This window comes from Lontra canadensis, unplaced genomic scaffold (assembly GCF_010015895.1).
Source record: "Lontra canadensis isolate GAN:19392208 unplaced genomic scaffold, GSC_riverotter_1.0 scaffold38, whole genome shotgun sequence".
Lineage (NCBI taxonomy): Eukaryota > Metazoa > Chordata > Mammalia > Carnivora > Mustelidae > Lontra > Lontra canadensis.
Window position 1 is genome coordinate 14,654,269 of NW_022631032.1, and position 21,791 is coordinate 14,676,059.

The following is a 21,791-nucleotide window of genomic DNA, read 5'->3' on the forward strand; positions in this document are numbered from 1 at the left end:
ACTTTAGCCCAATAAATTTGAAAACTTGTGAAAAGGAGAAACATCTAGAAAAATACAGCTACAATTTACCAAATATGACTTACGTAGAAAACTTGAATGTTATAACTTTTGAATAAATCTTCTAACAAAGAAATCACTGGGCTCAGGCATGTTCTTTGTAAGGTTAAGCCAAGTTCTTTCTTTCTTTTTTTTTTTTTTTTAAAGATTTTATTTATTTATTTGACAGAGAGAGATCACAAGTGGGGGGGGGGCAGGCTCCCTGCTGAGCAGAGAGCCCAAGGTTAAGCCAAGTTCTATGAGACAATCATGGAACAGAAATTTCAGTCTTTGTATTCCAATCTTCCATAGAGGGAAAACTCCCCGACTCTTTCAACATAACTCTTGCCAAATTAAGAAAGAAATAGAATGAAAAATGAGCATTATAGATCAATGTCATATAGGTGAAAAATTCTAAACAAATTACTTGTAAACATAATTGGATTTATCAAAGAGATGCAACCCTGATTTATTATTAGAAAACAGTTAATGTAACTCATCCTAAAAACAAAGTAAAGGGAAAAAAATCATGACCAAATCACTAGCCACAGAAGGATATTTATAGAATTCAACACTCATTCACAATTTTAAAAACTCAGCAAACTAAGAATAGGGGAAAAAACCCACACTTGACTGATAAGGGATATCTAACAAAATAAAGAACAAAAACAAAACCTACAATGAACATTATATACTTGATAATGAAAATAATAAAAAAATTTTTCTTTTAAAATCGGAAAGACCGGGGTTCCAGCTATTAACCATATCTATTTAACATTGCTCTGGCAGACCTGACCCGGTCAAAAATATAAGAAAAAGAAAATATATAAAAATTATAAGGGAAGTTATAAAACTGTTGTCATTATAGATAATATGTTTATGTTGAAATCCCAAAAGAAACAAAAGACAAATTATTTTAACTAGTAAGATTTAGCACATTTGATTTTTACAAAACCAGTATATAGAAATCAACTACAACTACAGAATATCACTAACAGCAACAAAAATAAAAAGTACCCAGGAATAAACTTAACAAAAAATGTGCAAGCTCTTTAAAGGAAATATTTTTAATGGAAGTGAAAAGCACTGATCTAAACAACTGAAGGATTTGACTAGATAGATGAGTAATATAACAAAAGAAAGAAAAGTGACAATTAACACAAAAGTCAGGTCAGGTTTGACCTCTACAGGGTAGGGAAGGTGATAGCTTACTTTTTAACTTGGATGATAAGCACATAAGTATTTAAGTTTTTAATTCTTTAAACTGTACCCAAAATTTTATATTCTCTCTTACATGAATTATTTTATAGTTTTAAAAAAGGTCTAGAACAAATAGCCCAATTAATGCAAAAAGTCTGTTGTCTGTCATGTCATAGGATTCCCATAATTTACAGGAAGAGCTTGGGAGAAGATACTAATTTTGTCAACTTTGAAAATGTGTCTTGAATTATCATTTCATCTCCAAAAGAGGCAGCAGCTGCTATAAAATGCTAAAACAAACTCCTTCAGGAAACATTCAATTTTAAGTGCAATTGTTCTCATTTTTTAGTTTTAAAAGGAAAGGTTTCTATGCAAAGCTGTTTACATAAATATTCAGTTGTTTACCTCTGCACCCAAAATAGAAATGGAGAAATAGTACCATTTGGAACATTTAACAAATACTGGTTTAACTATGATGAAAAATTTAGGGAAAGTCTCAACTATCTACTTCATTAGCCTAATCCACTAGTGTTTTATGTTTCTAATGGTAGGTAGGGTGCCAAAAACTTAAAGATGATACACTTTTTTAAACTTTTGGTGGGTTTGATTATAGGGAAATATTTTATTTGCATGCCAATATGCGTCCTTGGGTGAGAGATAAATGATCAGAAATACATGTGGCTTGGGAACCAGCATGTAACCTGTAGCCTAGCTTATCTGTGCAACAGACTATTTTCCAAAAATGGCCAATACAATATCTCTAGTCCCACATGGTCTTTCAGAAGCTTTCCACTTCTTTATCAAGAGATGGAATCTATTTCCATTCCCACTGAAACTGAGTGGCCTTTGTAACTGCTTCCGTGATTGGGGTAAGGATGTGTAGATTTCCTAGTGTGGGTCATAAAAGATAAGGTTCCCACCTGACATTCTCTTTCTTGGGTCATATGCTTTGAGAATACTGACTGAGCTGGCATGGAAGAAACCTGGTTACCCTGAAGCTGTCATGCTGGAGAGACCACAAAGAAACAGAGATGCTGGAACAGTGCAGGTGTTTTAGTCTTTCCCAGCCCTCCAGATGGTGAGGGAGTGAGCTTCAGATGATTATAACCCCCAGCCTCCAAGTCGACCCAGCTGATGGTGAATGTCCCTGCTGAGTCCTGCCCAAATTGCAGATTTGTGAGCAAAATATAGTTGTTGCTTTACGGCACTAAGTTTGTTGTGCTGCAGCATTAGCTAACTTGAACAGTTGTCATATGTACAGAAAAGATATTGAATGTAAATGTCATCCTCCCATGTATCCAAAGGATAAATGACTGAGAACCAACAACCCAAACAGCATGGTTTCTAAAAACCAAAATTATAGATATCTATTTGATTAAACTTGATTTAGGATTCATTATACCTGCTGCTGATCATTGATGTTGATAAGTGGGTTTGTTTATATACCTATTATTTGAAAAAAATCCTTTAATATTTTTGTTTTTAATTACTTCAGAGAATCTCTGAGATGCACGTTAACAACCGCTGTCTATAAATGAAATTTTTTCCATTATGGTATCTTCTACTTTGGTCTTTTTATGTTGGCATCTCAGGTGTCCTCCTCAAAGTCAGTGGAACCAAAATGAAATTACTAAGGTCTACATATTGTCATCTGCTATTAGACGTTAGTGTAATCAGATTTTAGAGCCAAAGAAAATCCCTGCTCATTTATTATGTGACCCTAGGCAAGCTACATAACTTTACTGAGTATACTTCTATTGATTTGTAAAATGAAAATAATACCTATCTATCCTGCAGGGTGGTCACAGAATTAAATGAGTCAATATATATAAAATACTTAGCATGCTTGGTACATAATAGGCAATCAATAAGTTTCTTTTTCTTGACACCTCTTGTTTTTTTATTTAATGACAGGCTAACAGAGTTTGCAGGCCACTGGTTCTGCCCAGTTAAAAGAAGCCCTCCAGAAAAGTCAGGCTTAACTTCTTATCTGTAAGTATTCCTCCCACACTTGGAAGTGAGCCTCCACCCCATACTGGGAACTTCAACAAAAGCAGAGCACTACACCCTCTGTTCTGCTTTTCTTTGTTGTAGCTGCTATTTGGCAAATATTTATGCAAATTCAAATCTGCATGTCAGCTACTCCTTTTCCCTTTGTTATCAAGCATTTTCAGCAGTAAAGAATGTATGTGTGTGTGTGTACACGCACATGTGCTTAAGTGCTTATAAACACACATTTTTTTCATTTTGAGGTCATTGGAGGACTTTATGCCACACAGATATCTGAGATGAATTACTGACTTGTTACATGAAGGAGGTAAAGCAACAGGTAACCCAGGGGTTTTAGAGGTTTTAGCCAGTAATCTCAAAATAAGCAGACAAAAATCAATATTGTTATGGGAAAAAACAGAACCAGCCATTCTTCAGGATATCTTCACTTAATTCAACCTCAGCATCTAAGTGCATGATGCAGCTCATTGGGGCAGGCAAAGCACATGACTGTGATAACTGGAGACCTGCTTCACACTTGCTATGTGATCTCAGAAGAAACTTTGCAGGCCTTCATTCCTCATCTAAGAAGCTATGGGATTAGACTAGATGATCAAAACATGTGATGGCTGAAAGGGACCTCAAGACCATTTGGTGTAACACTCTCAATGACAGGTGAAAAGTGTGGCCTAGAGCAAGAAGTCAATGGCTTTCCTGATGTCACACCCCTTATACCTGATAGACAAGGTAGTGGCAGCCAAGGATTTCTAGCTATCCCCCAATACTCATTCCACAAAGTCCTTTTTAAAATAATTTGACGCTGATAGTGATGAGGAAGAACATAATATGCATTCCTATTCAGATTGGGTTAAAATGTCTCAACAGGTCAAACAGTTCCTAATTTCCAACCTAGCTTTCTTGCCAAGTGAGTACTTGTTACTGTCTTGGATAATACACCATTCTCTAGACCTGGAAGGCTGTAGGTGCTTTGCACTCTATATATTCCAGAACACAGAGGACAAATTTCAATACTGTCATTGGTGATGTCCCTTGAAAGTGGCAGGTAGTCAACAGGAACTGATGAAGTTCTGTGTTCATCCCAGTGATGGAGTCACTATTATACTACATGCCAGATAAATTTTCAGACCCAATCAAGATGCAGGGCAAAAAATTCCAGGAAGTTGAAGGGGAGTTTTTACCTTCCAAGTCATTACCTATCTACTTACTAATTTCTTAATTCCTCTTTTCTAAGGAAAGAGAGGTTCTTGGGTGCCTGGGTGGCTCAGTTGGTTAAGCAACTGCCTTCGATTCAGGTTGTGATCCCAGAGTACTGGGATTGAGTACTGCATTGGGCCCCCAGCTGCTTCTCCCTCTGACCTTCTCTGTCATGTTCTCTCTTACTGTCTCTCTCTCAAATAAATAAATAAAATCTTTTTTTTTTGTTTTTAAAGAATAAGAAAAAAAAGAAAGAAAGAAAGAAAGAAAGAGAGGTTTTAAGGTTAACAGGTCTGACTACTATATCAAAGAATCCTGATTTTTCCAAAGACAGATACTCCCATGGGTAAGGGGAGAGTGAGATTTCTTGGCCAAGCCACTCTGGAAATCTGGAGCAAGAAGCAAAGGAGGAAAGTTTTCTTATTCAAATTAACATAAACCAGTCACATTTACCTCAGTATAGATGACGTTAACTAACCTGTAATTTGAACATTTGAATCCTTCACTAAGGTCAACTAGGAATTAGAGCCAAATGTGAACACTCAAACAATGAGAAAGATAAAGGGGGTGCCTATAACCAGGAAATGCACTGATGAAATGAAAATGAACTATCATGGAGTTGAGGACCAGAGGAATCTGAGGCAAACTGCCAATGATGGCATGTTTTTGTCTGAAAGACAATGAGGGTGTGTTTGGAAGCAAAGTAAAGATAGTATGGTCCACCAGATAGATTACTCCTTGCCAGACAGGTTCTAATACAGCTTAAGCTGAAATTTCCTTTGAAAAGCATAAACTCTGTCTGTAGTCCTATACTTATAAAGTATATTAGATTTTTTTTTCCTCTCATTAGAATTCTCACAGAGGTCTTCAAATCTGAGGTATGTGGGAGGAAAAGGAGCTAGATAAGAGCAGTCCTCTATATGTTGCCCAATATAGTAGCAACTACTAGCCATATGTGTCACTGAGTACTTGAAATGTGTCTAGTGTCACCGAGGAACTGAATTCCATTTATTTTAAATTTTATTTAACTTTAATTAAATTTAGATATAGACACTGATTCAGTTATTGAAAAGTGATATGAATGTTTGGAGTAACTTGATTATATGAATCTACTTTTTCAACTGTAAATTTTAATATAAATACAGGTATTTTCTGTAAAAATTTAGAGTCAAATTGGTATGTGTTCTAAGTGTAAAATGTACAGAATTCAAGACCTAATATGAAAAACATGCATACTATCTCACTTATATAAATTACTGTTAAAATGAAAAATTTTATATATATTAGGTTAAATATATTAAAAATTAATTTCACCTGTTTCCTTTTACTAATTTAAGTGACTACTAGGAAATTTAAAAGGACATATAAGGCTCACATTTGAGGTTCACATTATACTATTATGCAATAGCACTGCTCTAGATTCTAGAGAATCTAGATTATGGGTTTTGTTTGTTTGTTTAAAGAACATTATAGCCAGTATATATTTTGGCTTCTTTGTCAAAATCATACTAGGGACAGGTTATACCATCTGAAGAACCCAAAGATAGTTTTTCTAATTATACTCTCTCAATAAATTAAAAATTGGCATTTGGTTTACAAATTTGTCTCAGATAATTTGTGTCAATCAACCAGCATCTGATCAATTATCAAATAAAATTAACACTGAAGTTCCATACTCAAGAAACTGAACTGGGGAATGAGCCATGATACAGAACACAGTGACTACTAAAATCCAGGTCCCATGGCATTCTTTCCATATCTGCATTAGAAAAAGTCAAATATTTGAGAATAAATATCACATTCTGCTAGTCTTCTTTTATATGACCCAAAGAGTAACCACATAAAAAGGAAACAGTTACCTACAATCTACATACACACACACACACACACACACACACACACACACACACATATAGTCTAAGGAAGAAGCTATTTTAAATAGCAACTGAACTTGAACCAAATATATGGCAAATGATAATAAATATATATCCTTCATATGTACAAGTAAACCTTTAACCTTCAGTTAAAGAAAGTTCCTTTGAAGATCATAGCCTAAAAGATAAACACTCTTTGCCCTAAGCCACTACTGACAAACTAAGGCTGTCATTATCATCAGAGGCACCTTGGGATGTTATACCAACCCCAGAAATTACATTCAATGAGAGCAGCAGTATTCCATGCTCACACCATTCCTAGAGACAGATAACAGCTATCACCTCCATTTTAAGAACTGGATAATCGATTAATCACAGAGAAGTTCAGCAGCACATTCAAGGTTTAATATTTGCTAAAAGCTACTTATTTCTACTTGGACCCTGAGCTGTCATTCTGGAAGCTGCTATCATATGTGTAAGGTGCTTACTAATAGTAATAGGGCAGTAAGCCCACCTCAGAGGGTTTCTTAAGGTTTTACACTGAAGCACACAATTTGGTCAACTGTGCTTCTTTTCCCTATAAAAATAAAACTTGATCAGCACAATTCATTAACAAATCCTTAATCACTACCTTTTTTATGAATTAAAATAAAGACAGTTTAGTATATTTACATAAATTTAAAATACCTACCTTTAAATTATCTTTTCCACTAAATTCCACCATTTTAGATTTTTTTTTTTTGACATAGATCACAAGTACACAGAGAGGCAGGCAGAGAATGAGGGGGAAGCAGGCTCCCGGCTGAGCAGAGAGCCCAACCTGGGGCCTGATCTCAGGACCCTGAGGCCACCACCTGAGCTGAAGGCAGAAGCCCAATCCACTGAGCCACCCAGGCATCCCTAAATTTCACCATTTTAAACCTCCATCTAACTTAAACCTGGGTTTATTCCAGATTCTAACTGGAATTCTCCCTGATTTAATTGAATTGTAATTTCTGCAATAAGTCTCAGGTCTTCAGAATAGCATAAGAGCTCATCACAGAATCCTCCTGAGTTAATCTATTCTTTCTTCTCCCCCTGATTTTAGCTTAAGAAACCATTAATTTCATAGGGCATCTAGGGATTTGCTTGAGCCCTTTCTCCCTTCAGAAGATGCACTGTTCCTTACACCTTTCCCACACCCTAACCCCTAGAAAACCTTAGGTTTTACTCCTTTATTCCCACTTTACCTCTGCTGCACTGCCCACTCTGGGCTTCCATTTCCAAGCAGAAAGAATCATACATGCGGTAGTCTTGGTCTCAGCTCTGTGGTCTTATTTCAATTAGGGAAACATTCCTATGGCAACCAACATGCATCACCATCTCACTCCCCCTTCCCTGAAAGTTCCTTATTTGCATGGCAGACGTTTGGCAAGGACACTGAATTACTTTCACTTGCCTAGCAACTACTAGTCTGTTCCAGCCCTTCTAAAGGGACTTAGCTTTTTTTCTATTTATTAAAACATACTTGGGGGCTGACTGGCTGCAGAAAGGGCAGTTGCCAAGTCAGCCTCCTGGGGCAGTAGCCTGAAGCACACATAGCCCTTAGGCAAACTGAAGCCCTCTCCTGACCCAAAGTTTAAAAAAAGTTCACAGACTTGGCAATAGGCCAAGAGTAGAGAGCTCTTAAAGAGCTCTCTTTAGGCCAATTCCAGGGAAAATTTCACGTTTTGAGAACCTCAAATCTTCCTCATCCTCAGCTATAGGAAGAGTCAAATTATTGGTATATTAGTCTCCACTCATAAAACCACATAAGTGCACATTACACAATAAAATAAACCAATGCTCTTCCTCATGCATGGGAGTCTCTTTTTGAGGGGTGAGGGGTGAGTTTACAGGAAGCAGAGAAATAACTCCTACTATAAAATTAGAGATAGTAAGCCTCAGAAGCCCTGTACATATAAAAATTAAGAACCAACAAACGGGACCAAAAACTAAATGATGCTTAATCAAATAAAGAGACAGGGCAGGGGGGCGCCTGGGTGGCTCAGTTGTTAAGCATCCAACTCTTGATTTCAGCTCAAGTCACGATCTCAAGGTGTAAGATTGAGTCCCACATCAAACTCCATGCTGGGTATGGACCCTACTTAAGATTCTCTTTCCATTTCCATTTGTCCCTCTCCACCTATAAATAGAAAGATGGATAGACAGACAAAAAGCTGCAAATGCGATTTTTGAGGGGGATTACTTAAAAACCAGAGAGGGACAGCTGAAGAGAAATATCCCTTAGTCACTGCCAACTCAGTAACAAGAAAATGGGAACCATGTTATAAAATTAATTTTTTTTCAACTTCCAATGGTTAGAAAGAACACTCTGTTTTAAAAAAATAAACCATTAAAGTTCATTTCCACATTATCCTCAGTCTCCTAAATATTCCTACTTTTTTCTTACAAACTCAAGAGAAAAAAAAATTCCCTTGGTACTCATTATAAAACCCCAGAATGCTCTTGATATTGCCATTTTAACTGTCTATTGTTCTCCTAACTCCAGGAAATCTCTGAAAGGCAGACATAATAACTGTTGTGACAGCTTTCAGTAACAAGAAGTGAAGCTTCCTGTCAAAAGAAGTGCTCTCACCATTTTCATCATATGTAAAACAAGATACTTCTACTGGCAAGTTCATAGACAGAGCCTCTTTGAGACCCTGAAAATCTACTATCAAGGATAAAAGAATGAATCAAAATGACAGATAAATTTGTGGGAGTTTTCCCTTTTAGCTATAGCAAACTCTGATTTATTTCCAATTAGTACTGATTCTTTGGTCAGAGAACTGGCTTTTTACTCCAGAGCTACTAAGAGCAAATTCCAGATATTAATCTAACAAAGGAGCAGAAAAAGATGGTGCTTGGTACTTATTTGAAATAATCTAGATCCTAGACTAAAAGGAGTGGGTATGAAACATGCTACATTATAATGCTCTTCCAAGAATTATTTAAAGTCACCAAGATTCTAAATCTCTCATAAAAACTAGAGACCCACATCTTCAGGAGAGATCTACTGGTAGATGAGCAGAAAGAACACAGTGTGCTCCTGGAGGAAGGGTGTTGGACCAGGATTTAGAAGCGCTGGGTCGAACTACTATACAGTCCTTCACCTGGAAAGCAGAGACTCACCCTCATTTACCTCACTTATCCCATGTAAATAAGTGGGGACAGATGTCAGAACAAATGAGATAGTATATGGAAACAATTTGAAAAAAAAAAAAAAAGGGGGGGGATGCCCAAATGACCTTCCTATTAAAAAGACCAAGTGTTTGCCTTTGTGAAATTATAAGTATAATCCTGTTTGACTTAGTTTCCTTACCTGTTAAATGGGAACAGTAACACTTCATGGATACTATAAGGGTTAAATGAGACAAGATGAAATGTTCTTAGACTAATATCTGTCATAGATACAGCAAATGTTCAAAAATATTAGCTATTGCCTGTAGTACAAAGCTACTTAGAACTATGAATCCCTAGTACTGGAGAGTCCCTAGATGTTACATGTAACAACATAAAGTGAAAAACATGAGATAAGAATATAAAGCAGGGACTGGCTATGTCCAGAGAACCTGCTTTTCTTTAACTAGTGGCCAATTAAACACAAAGCAATAACCACAAAAGGATGTCTGGAATACAATTTTGACCAAGGACACAGCAACTCTGAGTACAGCAAGAGGCAAAAGACTTCATCAATCTCTCTACTAAAAGGTTAAGTGGCTTATACTCTAAATATGACAGGCACAGGGACAGGGACTTTTCTCTGTCCCTGGCTGGTTACATGGTACGTTCCCCCCAAACATTTGAAACATGGGTAGATGGATGGATAAGATAATCAAAGGCTGTGCATTCAATACAATCCTCTTGAAGTGCTCCAACCACAACAGTCTGCTTAATATTATAACTGTCTATGTGAAAAATCAAAGGAAAATCCCAAAGATATGCGTATTCTTACACTTTCATTATTTACACAGTGTTCACTGTAGGTCAAGAACAGTGCAATAATTTTATAAATAAAGGTTTGTTCATACAACTATAAAATCTATCCAATTTTTGAGGAGGAAAAAGTTGGCTTTTTGTTGACTAGACTCTAGTCACAGTGGAGATAACTAATTACCTACCTCCCTAATTGGCTTCCTGTAGGCAACTCACTCTGCATCCAAACCTTAGTGATGCCATTTAAGGGTCAATACATTTTTATCTTAAGAAACCAAGGGAAAATTGAAAGTCTTGCTCAATCTACACATTTAATGTAATCCCTATCAAAATACCACCCACTAATACTAAGAAATACAAACAATTATAAGAACATATTATGAGCAACTATATGCCAGCAAATTAGACAATCTGGAAGAAAGAGATGCATTACTAGAGATGTATAAAGTACCAAAACTGAACCAGGAAGAAATAGAAAACCTGAACAGACCCATAACCAGCAAGGAAATTGAAACAGTAATCAAAAACCTCCCAACAAACAAGAGCCCAGGGCCAGATGGCTTCCCAGGAGAATTCTAAATATTTAAAGAAAAATTAAAACCTATTCTTCTGAAACTGTTCAAAAAAATAGAAATGGAAGGAAAACTTCTAAACTCATTCTATGAGGCCAGAATTACCTTGATCCAAAAACCAAAGACCCCACCAAAAAGGAGAATTACAGACCAATATCCCTGATAAACATAGATGCAAAATTTCTCACCAAAATACAAGCCAATAGATCCAACAGTACATTAAAAGGATCATTCACCACAACCAAGTGGGATTTTTTTCCTGAGCTGCAAGGTTGGTTCAATATCCACAAATCAATTGATGTGATATAATAAATAAAGAACAAGAATCATATGATCCTCTCAACTGATGCAGAGAAAGCATCTGACAAAATACACCATGCTTTCTTGATTAAAACTCTTCACAGTGTAGGGATAGAAGGTACATACCTCAATTTCATAAAAGCTCTCTATGAAACACCCACAGCAAATATCATTCCCAATGGGGAAAAACTGAGAGCTCTTCCCCTAAGATCAGGAACACACAAGGGATGTCCACTATCTCCACTGCTGTTCAACAGAGTACTAGAAGTCCTAGCCTCATAAATCACACAACAAAAAGAAATAAAAGTCATCCAAATTAGCAAAGAAGTAAAACTCTCACTCTTTGCAGATGATATGATACTTTATGTGAAAAGCCCAAAAAACTCCACCCTAAAACTATTAGAACTCATATAGGAATTCAGGAAAGTGGCAAGATATAAAATCAATGCAGATGATTGCATTTCTATACACCAACAACAAGACAGAAGAAAGAGAAATTAAGTTGATCCCATTTACAATTGTACACAAAATCATAAGATACCTAAGAATAAACCTAACTGAAAAGAATCTGTACTCAGAAAACAATGAACACTCATGAAACAACTTGAGGAAGACACACACAAAGAAATGGAAAAATGTTCCATGCTCATGGATTGGAAGAACAAAAATTGTGAAAATGTCTATGCTACCTACAGCAATCTACATATTTAATTCAATCCCTATCAAAATACCATCAACTTTTTTCAAAGAAATGGAACAAATAATCCTAAAATTTGTATGGGACCAGAAATGGACCCTCAACTCTAGGGTCAACTAATCTTTGACAAAGGAAGAAAGAATGTCCAATGGAAAAAAGACAGTCTTTTCAACAAATGGTGTTGGGAAAATTGGACAGCCATCTGCAAAAGGATGAAACTGGACCATTTCTTTATACCATATGCAAAAATAGCCTCAAAATGGATGAAAGACCTAAATCTGAGACAAGAATCCATCAATATCCTTGAGGAGAACACAGGCAACAACCTCTTCAAACTCAGCTGCAGCAACTTCTTGCTAGACACATCTCCAAAGGCAAGGGAAACAAAAGCAAAAATGAACTACTGGGACTTCATCTAAGTAAAAACCTTTCGCACATCAAAGGAAACAGCCAACAAAACTAAAGGCAATGTAAGGAATGGGAGAAGATATCAGCAAATGACATTTCAGATAAGGTGCTAGTATCCAAGATCTAAAGAACTTAACAAATCAATTAACTCAACATCCAAAAAATGAATAATCCAGTCAAGAAATGGGCCAAAGACATAAACACACATTTCTGCAAAGAACACATCCAAATGGCCAAAGACACATGAAAAATCAGGTGAACAACCATATCACACAGCATCAGGGAACAAGTCAAAACCACAAGGAGATACCATCTCATACCAGTCAGAATGGCTAAAATTAACAAGACAAGAAACCACAAATGTTGGAGAGGATGCAGAGAAAGGGGAACCCTCTTATGCTGTTGGTAGGAATGCAAGCTGGTGCAGCCACTCTGGAAAACAGTATGGAGGCTCCTCAAAAAGTTGAAAATAGAGCTACCCTACAACCCAGCAATTGCACTACTGGGTATTTACCTCAAAGAGACAAATGTAGTGATCTGAAGGGGCATATGTATCCCAATGTTTATAGCAGCAATGTCCACAATAGCCAAACTATGAAAAGAGCCCATATGCCTATTGACAGATAAATGGATAAAAGATGTGGTGTGTATACACACACACACACACACACACACACATGCACACATACATACATATATGTATACATACACACACAATGGAATGCTACTCAGCCATCAGAAAGGATGGAATCTTACCATTTATATCGACAAGGATGGAATTGGAGGGTGTTATGCTAAGCACAACCAGTCAATCAGAGAAAGACAATTATATGGTTTTACTAATATGAGGACTATAAGAAACAAAACAGAATATCATAGAGGAAGAGAGGGAAAACTGAGTGGGGGAAAAAATCAGAGGGAGAATAACCATGAAAGACTCTTCTTAACTATGTTAAGAAATGGAGGGTTGCTGGAGGTGAGGTGGGTGGGGAGATGGGGTAACTGGATGATGGGAATTAAGGAAGGCACATGATGTGATGAGCATTGGTGTGCAACTGATGCAACATGCAACTGATGAATTACCAAACTCTCCATCTGAAATAATGATATAGTACATATTAGCTAATTGAAATTAAAAGAAAAGAAAAATCTTGCTCAAATAATGTAACCATACCAGATAGTATCTAAGGAATTTAAGGGCATGTAATTAATTATAATAATACCTTACAACAAATTCATACTGACGGAAGGAGGATATGGGTAACAATACTGAATGACGAATGAATCTTAAAGGAGGGACATTTTATTACAGTAACTCAAATTAAGTGCTAATAAAATATTACAAAGTGGATATCCTCAAAGGACTACTTTAATGATTAGAATCCCACATAATCAGTACATAAGATGCAAACAAATGGAGGGATTTGAGAACCATCCTTTCTTTCAAGCAGGTTAATGTTTCTTAGAAAACTAACTTAAACTATTCATTTCCTCTGTGGGTCCTTTACTCATAGATAAAACAAGGTAAACTTGATATTTACTCTGAAGAAATTATTAAGAACCATGAATTAATGGGGCTACAAATGGATGGCACTGCCAAAGAGAGATCTAGGGCTCGGTCAGATGGCTGCAGCCAACTACACATGAATTTATTTTTAAATGAGTATTTATATTCCACTGTCCATGCACATTATTATGAGAGGTTCATCTTTGGGAAACAAAGCAGAAAAGAAGTGGTGAATGAAATCAGTGTACTGAATGGAACACGAGAATGGGTAGAGGGGAGAACATACTATTGTCCCCTTCCTTTCCTATTTTTTCTTTCTCTTCTTATCCAGTATTCTGGGATACACTCTCAGAGCTTTTTCAAACTGAGGGGTCTGAAGAAGATGCATCTGATAATGTAGACTCAAGGAAAGTACATATGCAAACACTTTCTAGTCTGTGTAGGATCATCAAGGCTCAGTGGATGGAGTTAACATATTTCCAAAGCACTCCAGAAGCTGCATTAAAAGGAATGATAAATGTTATTCATCTCATACAACCACCTGTGAGACAAGGAAGGCAGGCATCTTCATACTGATGTAGTCAAGGCCAGACTATCAGAAAATAATAGGGCCTAGCATTCAGTCCAGTTCTCCCACTTGGTCTGCAGCAATAGCCCCATGCTCCACTGCCTCAGAACATAACAAAACTTATTTACAAAACCCCATGGTAAACTGATGAACCCTGGCATCCCATCTATCCTATCTGTGGGAAGCAGAGACTTGAGTGAAGAAGAAGAGGTAATTCACAGCCCTTGGCCTGCTGTGATTTCACAAAACACTTGCTGGTTCTGGAACAGCTACTTTTCGGTTGTTAAGTACAGCTGAATCTGCATCTACTCTTCTACTAGTGAAAAACAGGGTTTGGGGACAATGTCTAAAGGAAATTACCCATTTGCTCTGAATTTTTCTTAGTAAATTTGAGATGTACATTGGAAGTAGGAGTGGCTAGTCTTATAAGGGTGAATGAGAAGCAACTGGAAAGTTATTTTGCAAACACAGAACTTAACATAAATGCTTGATTAAATTATCTCCCAAACTTTGGGTGTTCTCTTTCATTTCTTTTTCAAAAGAATGATTCCATGTAAAGGCTCATGGTACTCTACAACCATAAGCAATATATTAACATGGGGGACATTATTTTTTCATGAGAGATGTAGGAAAAAATCTGATATAATATCAGTTTGGGTTGGGGAAATCTCAGGATTAAAAAGTCTTAAGACAGTCTTGGGGTTATTGCCTCACCTGGATGGGTATCAGAATCCTAAAGAACAGCTTACACTCAGCTGGGTGTTAGAACCACTAATCAATCAACCCCCAGAGACAAGGCAGCCTGGTGAATACCCAGTGGCTTATTAAATTCATGCTTCTCCCTCCCCCAGAAAAGCTTAAAAATAAATCCTAAGGAAGGGTAGTTTTTAAAATAGCTACCCTCTCCAGGACACCTGGGGGGCTTTTGTGGGTTGGACAATTGCAAACTTTACACAGTTGCTGATTACTCTAACAAGCAGCTGTAACTGTTCAAGAGGAAAACTAGCCAGCAACATGGATTTCAAGGACTACATTTTGAGAACTGCAAAAATTTGTCAAACTCCTTATGCCTGTGATTTTTCCCAAACCAGTGCATCTAATCCAATTCCACAAATCTTCATTTAACATTTATTAGGTACAAGGCATTGGGGCCTTACTCATTGGATTCAGATTAAAACGTGACAGTTCAGCCGCAAGCAAACAAATAGACCTAGATAAACACACACACCACAGTAAATGCAGTACAAATGAACCTGTTGCAAATCATTAGGAAGGACCTATGAGGTCAGCAGTGATTTCCATGGCAACAATAGCCAATGGCATTCTGTCATTTCCAGCTCCTAATGCAATGATTTGAGATCTTAGTTGGCTTTTGAAGAAGGCCTAGATAGACATGCTGTTTTTCATTGGGAAGTTCTGCTTTTGTTTCTGGCAGAAAGGAATGCATTATTTATTAAAGGTTCTTCACTGTCCCCATACAAAACAGGGGACAAAGGTTCAGAACTCTTAGTCACTAGTTTATTGGGTTTTGATAATCATCAGAAACTGTTTATCTCTAGCCCATTAAAAACCATTTGGTCACTCAAATGGGATGGTTCCCTGGATCAAGTTTCAACCTCACTTGTTCCATTTGGAATCAACACTCATTTATTGATATGATCTCTTCTTACAGTAAACTCTCAGCCTGTGAAAAGGTCTGAACATATTTAATCCCTAGCATATCCAGCCAAAATGACTATTATTTGAATTAAATGCAAATAAATCAAAATGCAAATATATTTTCCTTTGAATGCATTAGTATCTTACAGTTGAAACTAAGAGTGTTTAGCAAAATATGTTTTGGGTCATACTGAACAAAAGTCAGTTTACAATTTGACTGAAGTTGATAATATGGTATTCATTCTGAAGGGAGAGTGTCTTAGAAGGCATCTTACAGATAACTTAGTACACCTTCACAGTAGCCAAGATACTAAAAAACAAAAACAAAACAAAACAAAAAAAACCCCAAAATAATAAAAAAAAAAAAGTACATGGAGAATTACCCCATTTCATTTATTTGTGTAAATAAATTTGTATATGTACCAAAAAGAATAAACTACCTAGCAATAAATTTAATGAAAGAAGTGGAAGACCTATACTATGAAAACTGTAAGACACTGATGAAAGAAATGGAAGATGACAGAAAAAAACAAACATCTAGCATGTTTATGGATTGGAAGAATATCATTAAAATGTCCATAGTACCCAAAGCAATCTACAGATTCAGTGCAATCCTTATTAAAATACCAATAGCATTTTTCAAATAAGTAGAATAATCCTAAAATTCGTATGTGGTTCCTTACAAATACCTTGAATAGCCTAAGCCACCCTAAGAAGAACCAAGCTGGAGGTATCACAATCTCAGATTTGAAGATATACTACAAAGCTATAGTAATTAAAACATTATGGTACTGGCACAAAAATAGACACATAGATCAATGAAGCTGGTAAAAAGCCAGGTCAGTTAATTAATCTGATCAAGTAGAGAGATAATCCAAAATGGTAGAGGAGTAAGAAACCTCAGTTTCATCTGGTAGCAGGAATTCAGCTAGACAGCTATCAAATCATTCTGAACACCAGAAAACTCAATTGGAGATCTAAGAAAATAAAAGCTGCAACTCTACAAATAGAAAAGTGACCAGTTCAAGTTAAGAGGTACGGAGAAGTGAATCCGAGGCATATATGGGAAGACAGACCATGGGGGGAGGGAGCTGTGGCAACCTGGCTACTGGAAAGTGATATGGCAGTGGAACACAAAATCAGAACTTTTAGAAGTCTGCTCCCATGAGGGGCATTCTTGCCTGAAAGATGCTCAGGTGACAAAGTGGGGAAGAATCCTAGGTGGGACAGTCTGGTCTCAGGATCCCCAGGGTAGCAGGAAGTCCAGGGGTGGGTGCCTGAGTGCAGCAGAGTTCCCAGGCATTGGAGCAGAGAAGTAAGCTGCAATCAGCAAGCCCCCATCCCACCTGAAGCAGGTACATCCCTCAGGAAGATGCAGGGTTTGGAGACTCCAAATGGGGTTGTGTGCTGAGATAGAAATGCTGGGTCACAGGCTGAGGTGAGCACAGAGTGCCTATGGAGACCAGGGAGACAGGTGTTGACTGAATGATTTTCTCTGAGCATGCACTGAGGAATACAGTACCAAGCTTTTGCTCTGGAGGTGGAGATTGGGAGGCCACCAGTTTCATTCTCATCCCCTAAAGCAGCATGGAAAGCCTTCAGGAAACAAAAACCACATAGAGCAATCCAGAGCCGCTTACTTAGCCTGGAGAGGCATAAACTACCAAAACTGAAACAGGAAGAAAAAGAAAACCTGAACAGACTCATAACCAGAAAGGAAACTGAAGTAGTAATAAAAAAAATCTCCCAACAAACAAGAGTCGAGGGCCGGTGCCTTCCCAGGGGAATTCTACAAAACATTTAAAGAAGAACTAATACACATTCTTCTGAAGCTGTTTCAAAAAATAGAAATGGAAGGAAAACTTCCAAATTCATTTATGAGGCCAGGATTACCTTGATCCCGAAACCAGACAAAGACCCTACTGAAAAGGAGAACTACAGACCAATATCCTTTAAAAAAATTCTCACCAAAATACTAGCCAATAGGATCAACAGTTCATTAAAAGGATTATTCACCACAGCAAAGTGGGATTTATTCCTGGACTACAAGGTTGGTTCAACATCCACAAATCAATGTGATACACTACATAAATAAAAGAAGGGACAAGAACCCTATCATCCTCTCTATTGATGCGGAGAAAGCATTTGACTAAGTACAACATCCTTTCTTGATTAAAACTCTTCACAGTGTAGGGAATAGAGGGAGCATACCTCACTATCATAAAAGCCATCCACAAAAAGCCCACAGTGAATATAGTTCTCAATGGGGAAAAACTGAGAGCTTTTCCCTTAGGTAAGAAATATGGCATGGATGTCCACTATCACCACTACTGTTCAACAAAGTACTAGAAGTCCTAGCCTCAGCAATCAGACAATAAAAAGAAATAAAATGCGGGAGGAGTCAAGATGGTGGAGAAGTAGCAGGCTGAGACAACATCATGTAGCAGGAGATCAGCCAGATAGCTTATTAAACCATTGCGAACACCTACAAATCCAACAGGAGATCGAAGAGAAGAAGAGCAACAACTCTAGAAATAAAAACTCGACCATTTTCTGAAAGGTAGGACTGGCGGAGAAGTGAATCCAAAGTGACGGGAAGATAGACCGCAGGAGGAGGAGCTGGCTCCCAGCAAGTGGTGGAACAATGGAACACAAAATCAAGACTTTTAAAAGTCTGCTCCACTGAGGGACATCACTCTAGAGGCTAAACTGGGGTGAAGCCAACGCATGGTCAGTGTGGCCCCAGGTCCTGCAGGGTCACAGAAAGATCGGGGGTGTCTGAGTGTCACAGAGCTTGCAGGCATTAGAGCAGGGAAGCCGGCTACAGAGACAGAGCCAAGGAGTGAGCTCTCAACTCAGGGTTACCTTGAACCGTAATCCATGGCACAGGCTACTGCTCTGTGAGTGAGGTCCCCACAAGATCCGGGGAGACACCCCCGGGGGGAGCTCAGGGATCTGCGGGGTTTGGAGACTGAAGGCAGAGCTGTGTGCCAGAGACAGAGACACTTTGTCACAGGCTGGGTGAACTCGGAGCGTGGCCGGAGGCCAGGGAGATGGGAGTGATTGAGTGCTTTTCTCTGAGGGCGCACTGAGGAGTGGGACTCCAAGCTCTTGAGTTCTCGGCTCCTCCGGGCCAGAGATTGGGAGGCCTCCATTTTCATTCCCATCCTCTGGAACTCTACAGAAAGCATTCAGGAAACAAAAGCTTCCGAAAGCAAACCAAGCAGATTACTTAGCCTGGCCCCTGGTAAGGGTCGTGCAATTCTGACTCGGGCAAAGACACTTGAGAATCACTACAACAGGCCCCTCCCCTAGAATATCAACAAGAAATCCAGCCAAGACCACGTTCACTTACCAAGGAGAACAGCGGAGTTCCAGAGGGGGAGAAAGCAAAGCATGGAATTCGTGGCTTTCTTTCCATGATTCTTTAGTCTTGCAGTTAATTAATTTTTTTAAATTTTATTCTTTTTTCTTCTTCTAATTTTTTAAACTTTTACCCTTTCTTCTTTTAACGTTTTTAAACTAGTTTATCTTAAAAATACCTTCCATTTTAAAAAATAATCTTTTTTGAAACTTCATTATTACAGTCATATTTTATCCTTCATTGTATCTAACTTTATTTTTTGTACACACATAAGGTTTTTCCTTCTAAAAAATTTGGGGTACTTCTTCTAATAGATCAAAATATACCCTAAATCTAGCTCCAAGCTTGTTCTAGTCTCCAGCCTGAGCAAATTCTCTCCACTTTCTTTTTCTCTATTCTCCCAATAAACTTACTTTATCAACTCCTTTTTTAGAAATTAAAAAAAAATTTCTTTCTTCTTTATAGGCATATTCCATCCCTTCATTGTCTTTACCCTTATATATGTTTTTCATTCTTTAAAATTTTGGGAGGCAATTTATTCTAAGAGACCAAAATACTCCCAAAATTAAGTGGGTGACCCTGTTCTAGCCACCAGTCTAATATATATACATATATTTTCTTTTTGATATTTTTTCTTTATTTGTTTTCTTTTTCTAATTCTTTTCCTGAACTTCTTTTTATCCCCTTTCTCCCCCCCCCCCCACTATTTGGGGTCTCTTCTGATTTGGTTAAAGCACATTTTCCTGGGGCCCTTGACACCCTTTTAGTATTTTATTTGTTCCTTCATATATTCTTATCTGGACAAAATGACAAGGTGGAAAAACTCACCACAAAAAAAAGGAGAAGAGGCAGTACTGAATGCTAGGGACCTAATCAATACGGACATTGGTAATATGTCAGATCTAGAGTTCAGAAGGACGATTCTCAAGGTTCTAGCCAGGCTCGAAAAAGGCATGGAAGATATTAGAGAAACCCTCTCCAGAGAGAAAAATCCCTTTCTGGAGAAATAAAAGAACTAAAATCTAACCAAGCTGAAATAAAAAAAAGCTATTAATGAGGTGCAATCAAAAATGGAGGCTCTCACTGCTAGGATAAATGAGGCAGAAGAAAGAATTAGTGATATAGAAGACAAAATGACAAAGAATAAAGAAGTTGAACAAAAGAGAGACAAACAAATACTGGACCATGAGGGGAGAATTCGAGAGATAAGTGACACCATAAGACGAAACAACATTAGAATAATTGGGATTCCAGAAGAAGAAAGAGAGAGGGGACCAGAAGGTATATCGGAGAGAATTATTGGAGAGAATTTCCCTAATATGGCAAAGGGAACAAGCATCAAAATCCAGGAGGTTCAGAGAATCCCCCTCAAAATCAATAAGAATAGGTCCACACCCCGTCACCTAATAGTCAAATTTACAAGTCTTGGCAACAAAGAGAAAATCCTGAAAGCAGCCCGGAAAAAGAAGTCTGTAACATACAATGGTAAAAATATTAGATTCGCAGCAGACTTATCCAGAGAGACCTGGCAGTCCAGAAAGAGCTGGCATGATATATTCAGAGTACTAAACGAGAAAAACATGCAGCCAAGAATACTGTATCCAGGTAGGCTATCAGTGAAAATAGAAGGAGAGATAAAAAGCTTCCAGGACAAACAAAAGCTGAAAGAATTTGCAAACACCAAACCAGATCTACAGGAAATATTGAAAGGGGTCCTCTAAGCAAAGAGAGACCCTAAAAGTACTAGATCAGAAAGGAAGAGAGACAATATACAGTAATAGTCACCTTACAGGCAATACAATGACACTAAATTCATATCTCTCAATAGTTACCCTGAATGTTAATGAGCTAAATGCCCCAATCAAAAGACACAGGGTATCAGAATGGATAAAAAAACAAAACCCATCAATATGCTGCCTACAAGAAACTCATTTTAGACCAAAAGACACCTCCAGATTTAAAGTGAGGGGGTGGAAAATAATTTACCATGCTAATGGACATCAGAAGAAAGCTGGGGTGGCAATCCTTATATCAGATCAATTAGATTCTAAGCCAAAGACTATAATAAGAGATGAGGAAGGACACTATATCATACTCAAAGGGTCTGTCCAACAAGAAGAGCTAATAATTTTAAGTATCTATGCCCCTAACATGGGAGCAGCCAACTATATAACCTAATTAATAACAAAATCAAAGAAACACATCAACAATAATACAGTAATAGTAGGGGACTTTAACACTCCCCTCACTGAAATGGATAGATCATCCAAGCAAAAAAAGGCCCTAAATGACACACTGGACCAGATGGACATCACAGATATATTCAGAACATTCCATCCCAAAGCAACAGAATACACATTCTTCTCTAGTGCACATGGAACATTCTCCAGAATAGATCACATCCTGGGTCATAAGTCAGGTCTCAACTGGTATCAAAAGATTGGG

The 21,791-nt window shown here is 37.6% G+C and overlaps 1 protein-coding gene across 4 annotated transcripts in view; it reads right to left on the minus strand.

The window, feature by feature from the left end:
• Nucleotides 1-21,791, minus strand: part of TMEM108 (transmembrane protein 108) — a 366,925-nt gene that overhangs the window by 250,715 nt on the left and 94,419 nt on the right. The window contains exon 1 of one of the 4 annotated variants that reach the window (XM_032869679.1): nt 7,544-7,611. The exons of 2 other annotated variants lie outside the window; for them this stretch is intronic. The gene's annotated coding sequence lies outside the window, so the exon portion shown is untranslated. Of the gene's footprint in view, nt 1-7,543; nt 7,612-21,791 lie in introns of those variants that run through there. One more of the 4 variants, XM_032869680.1, reaches the window with a different exon arrangement.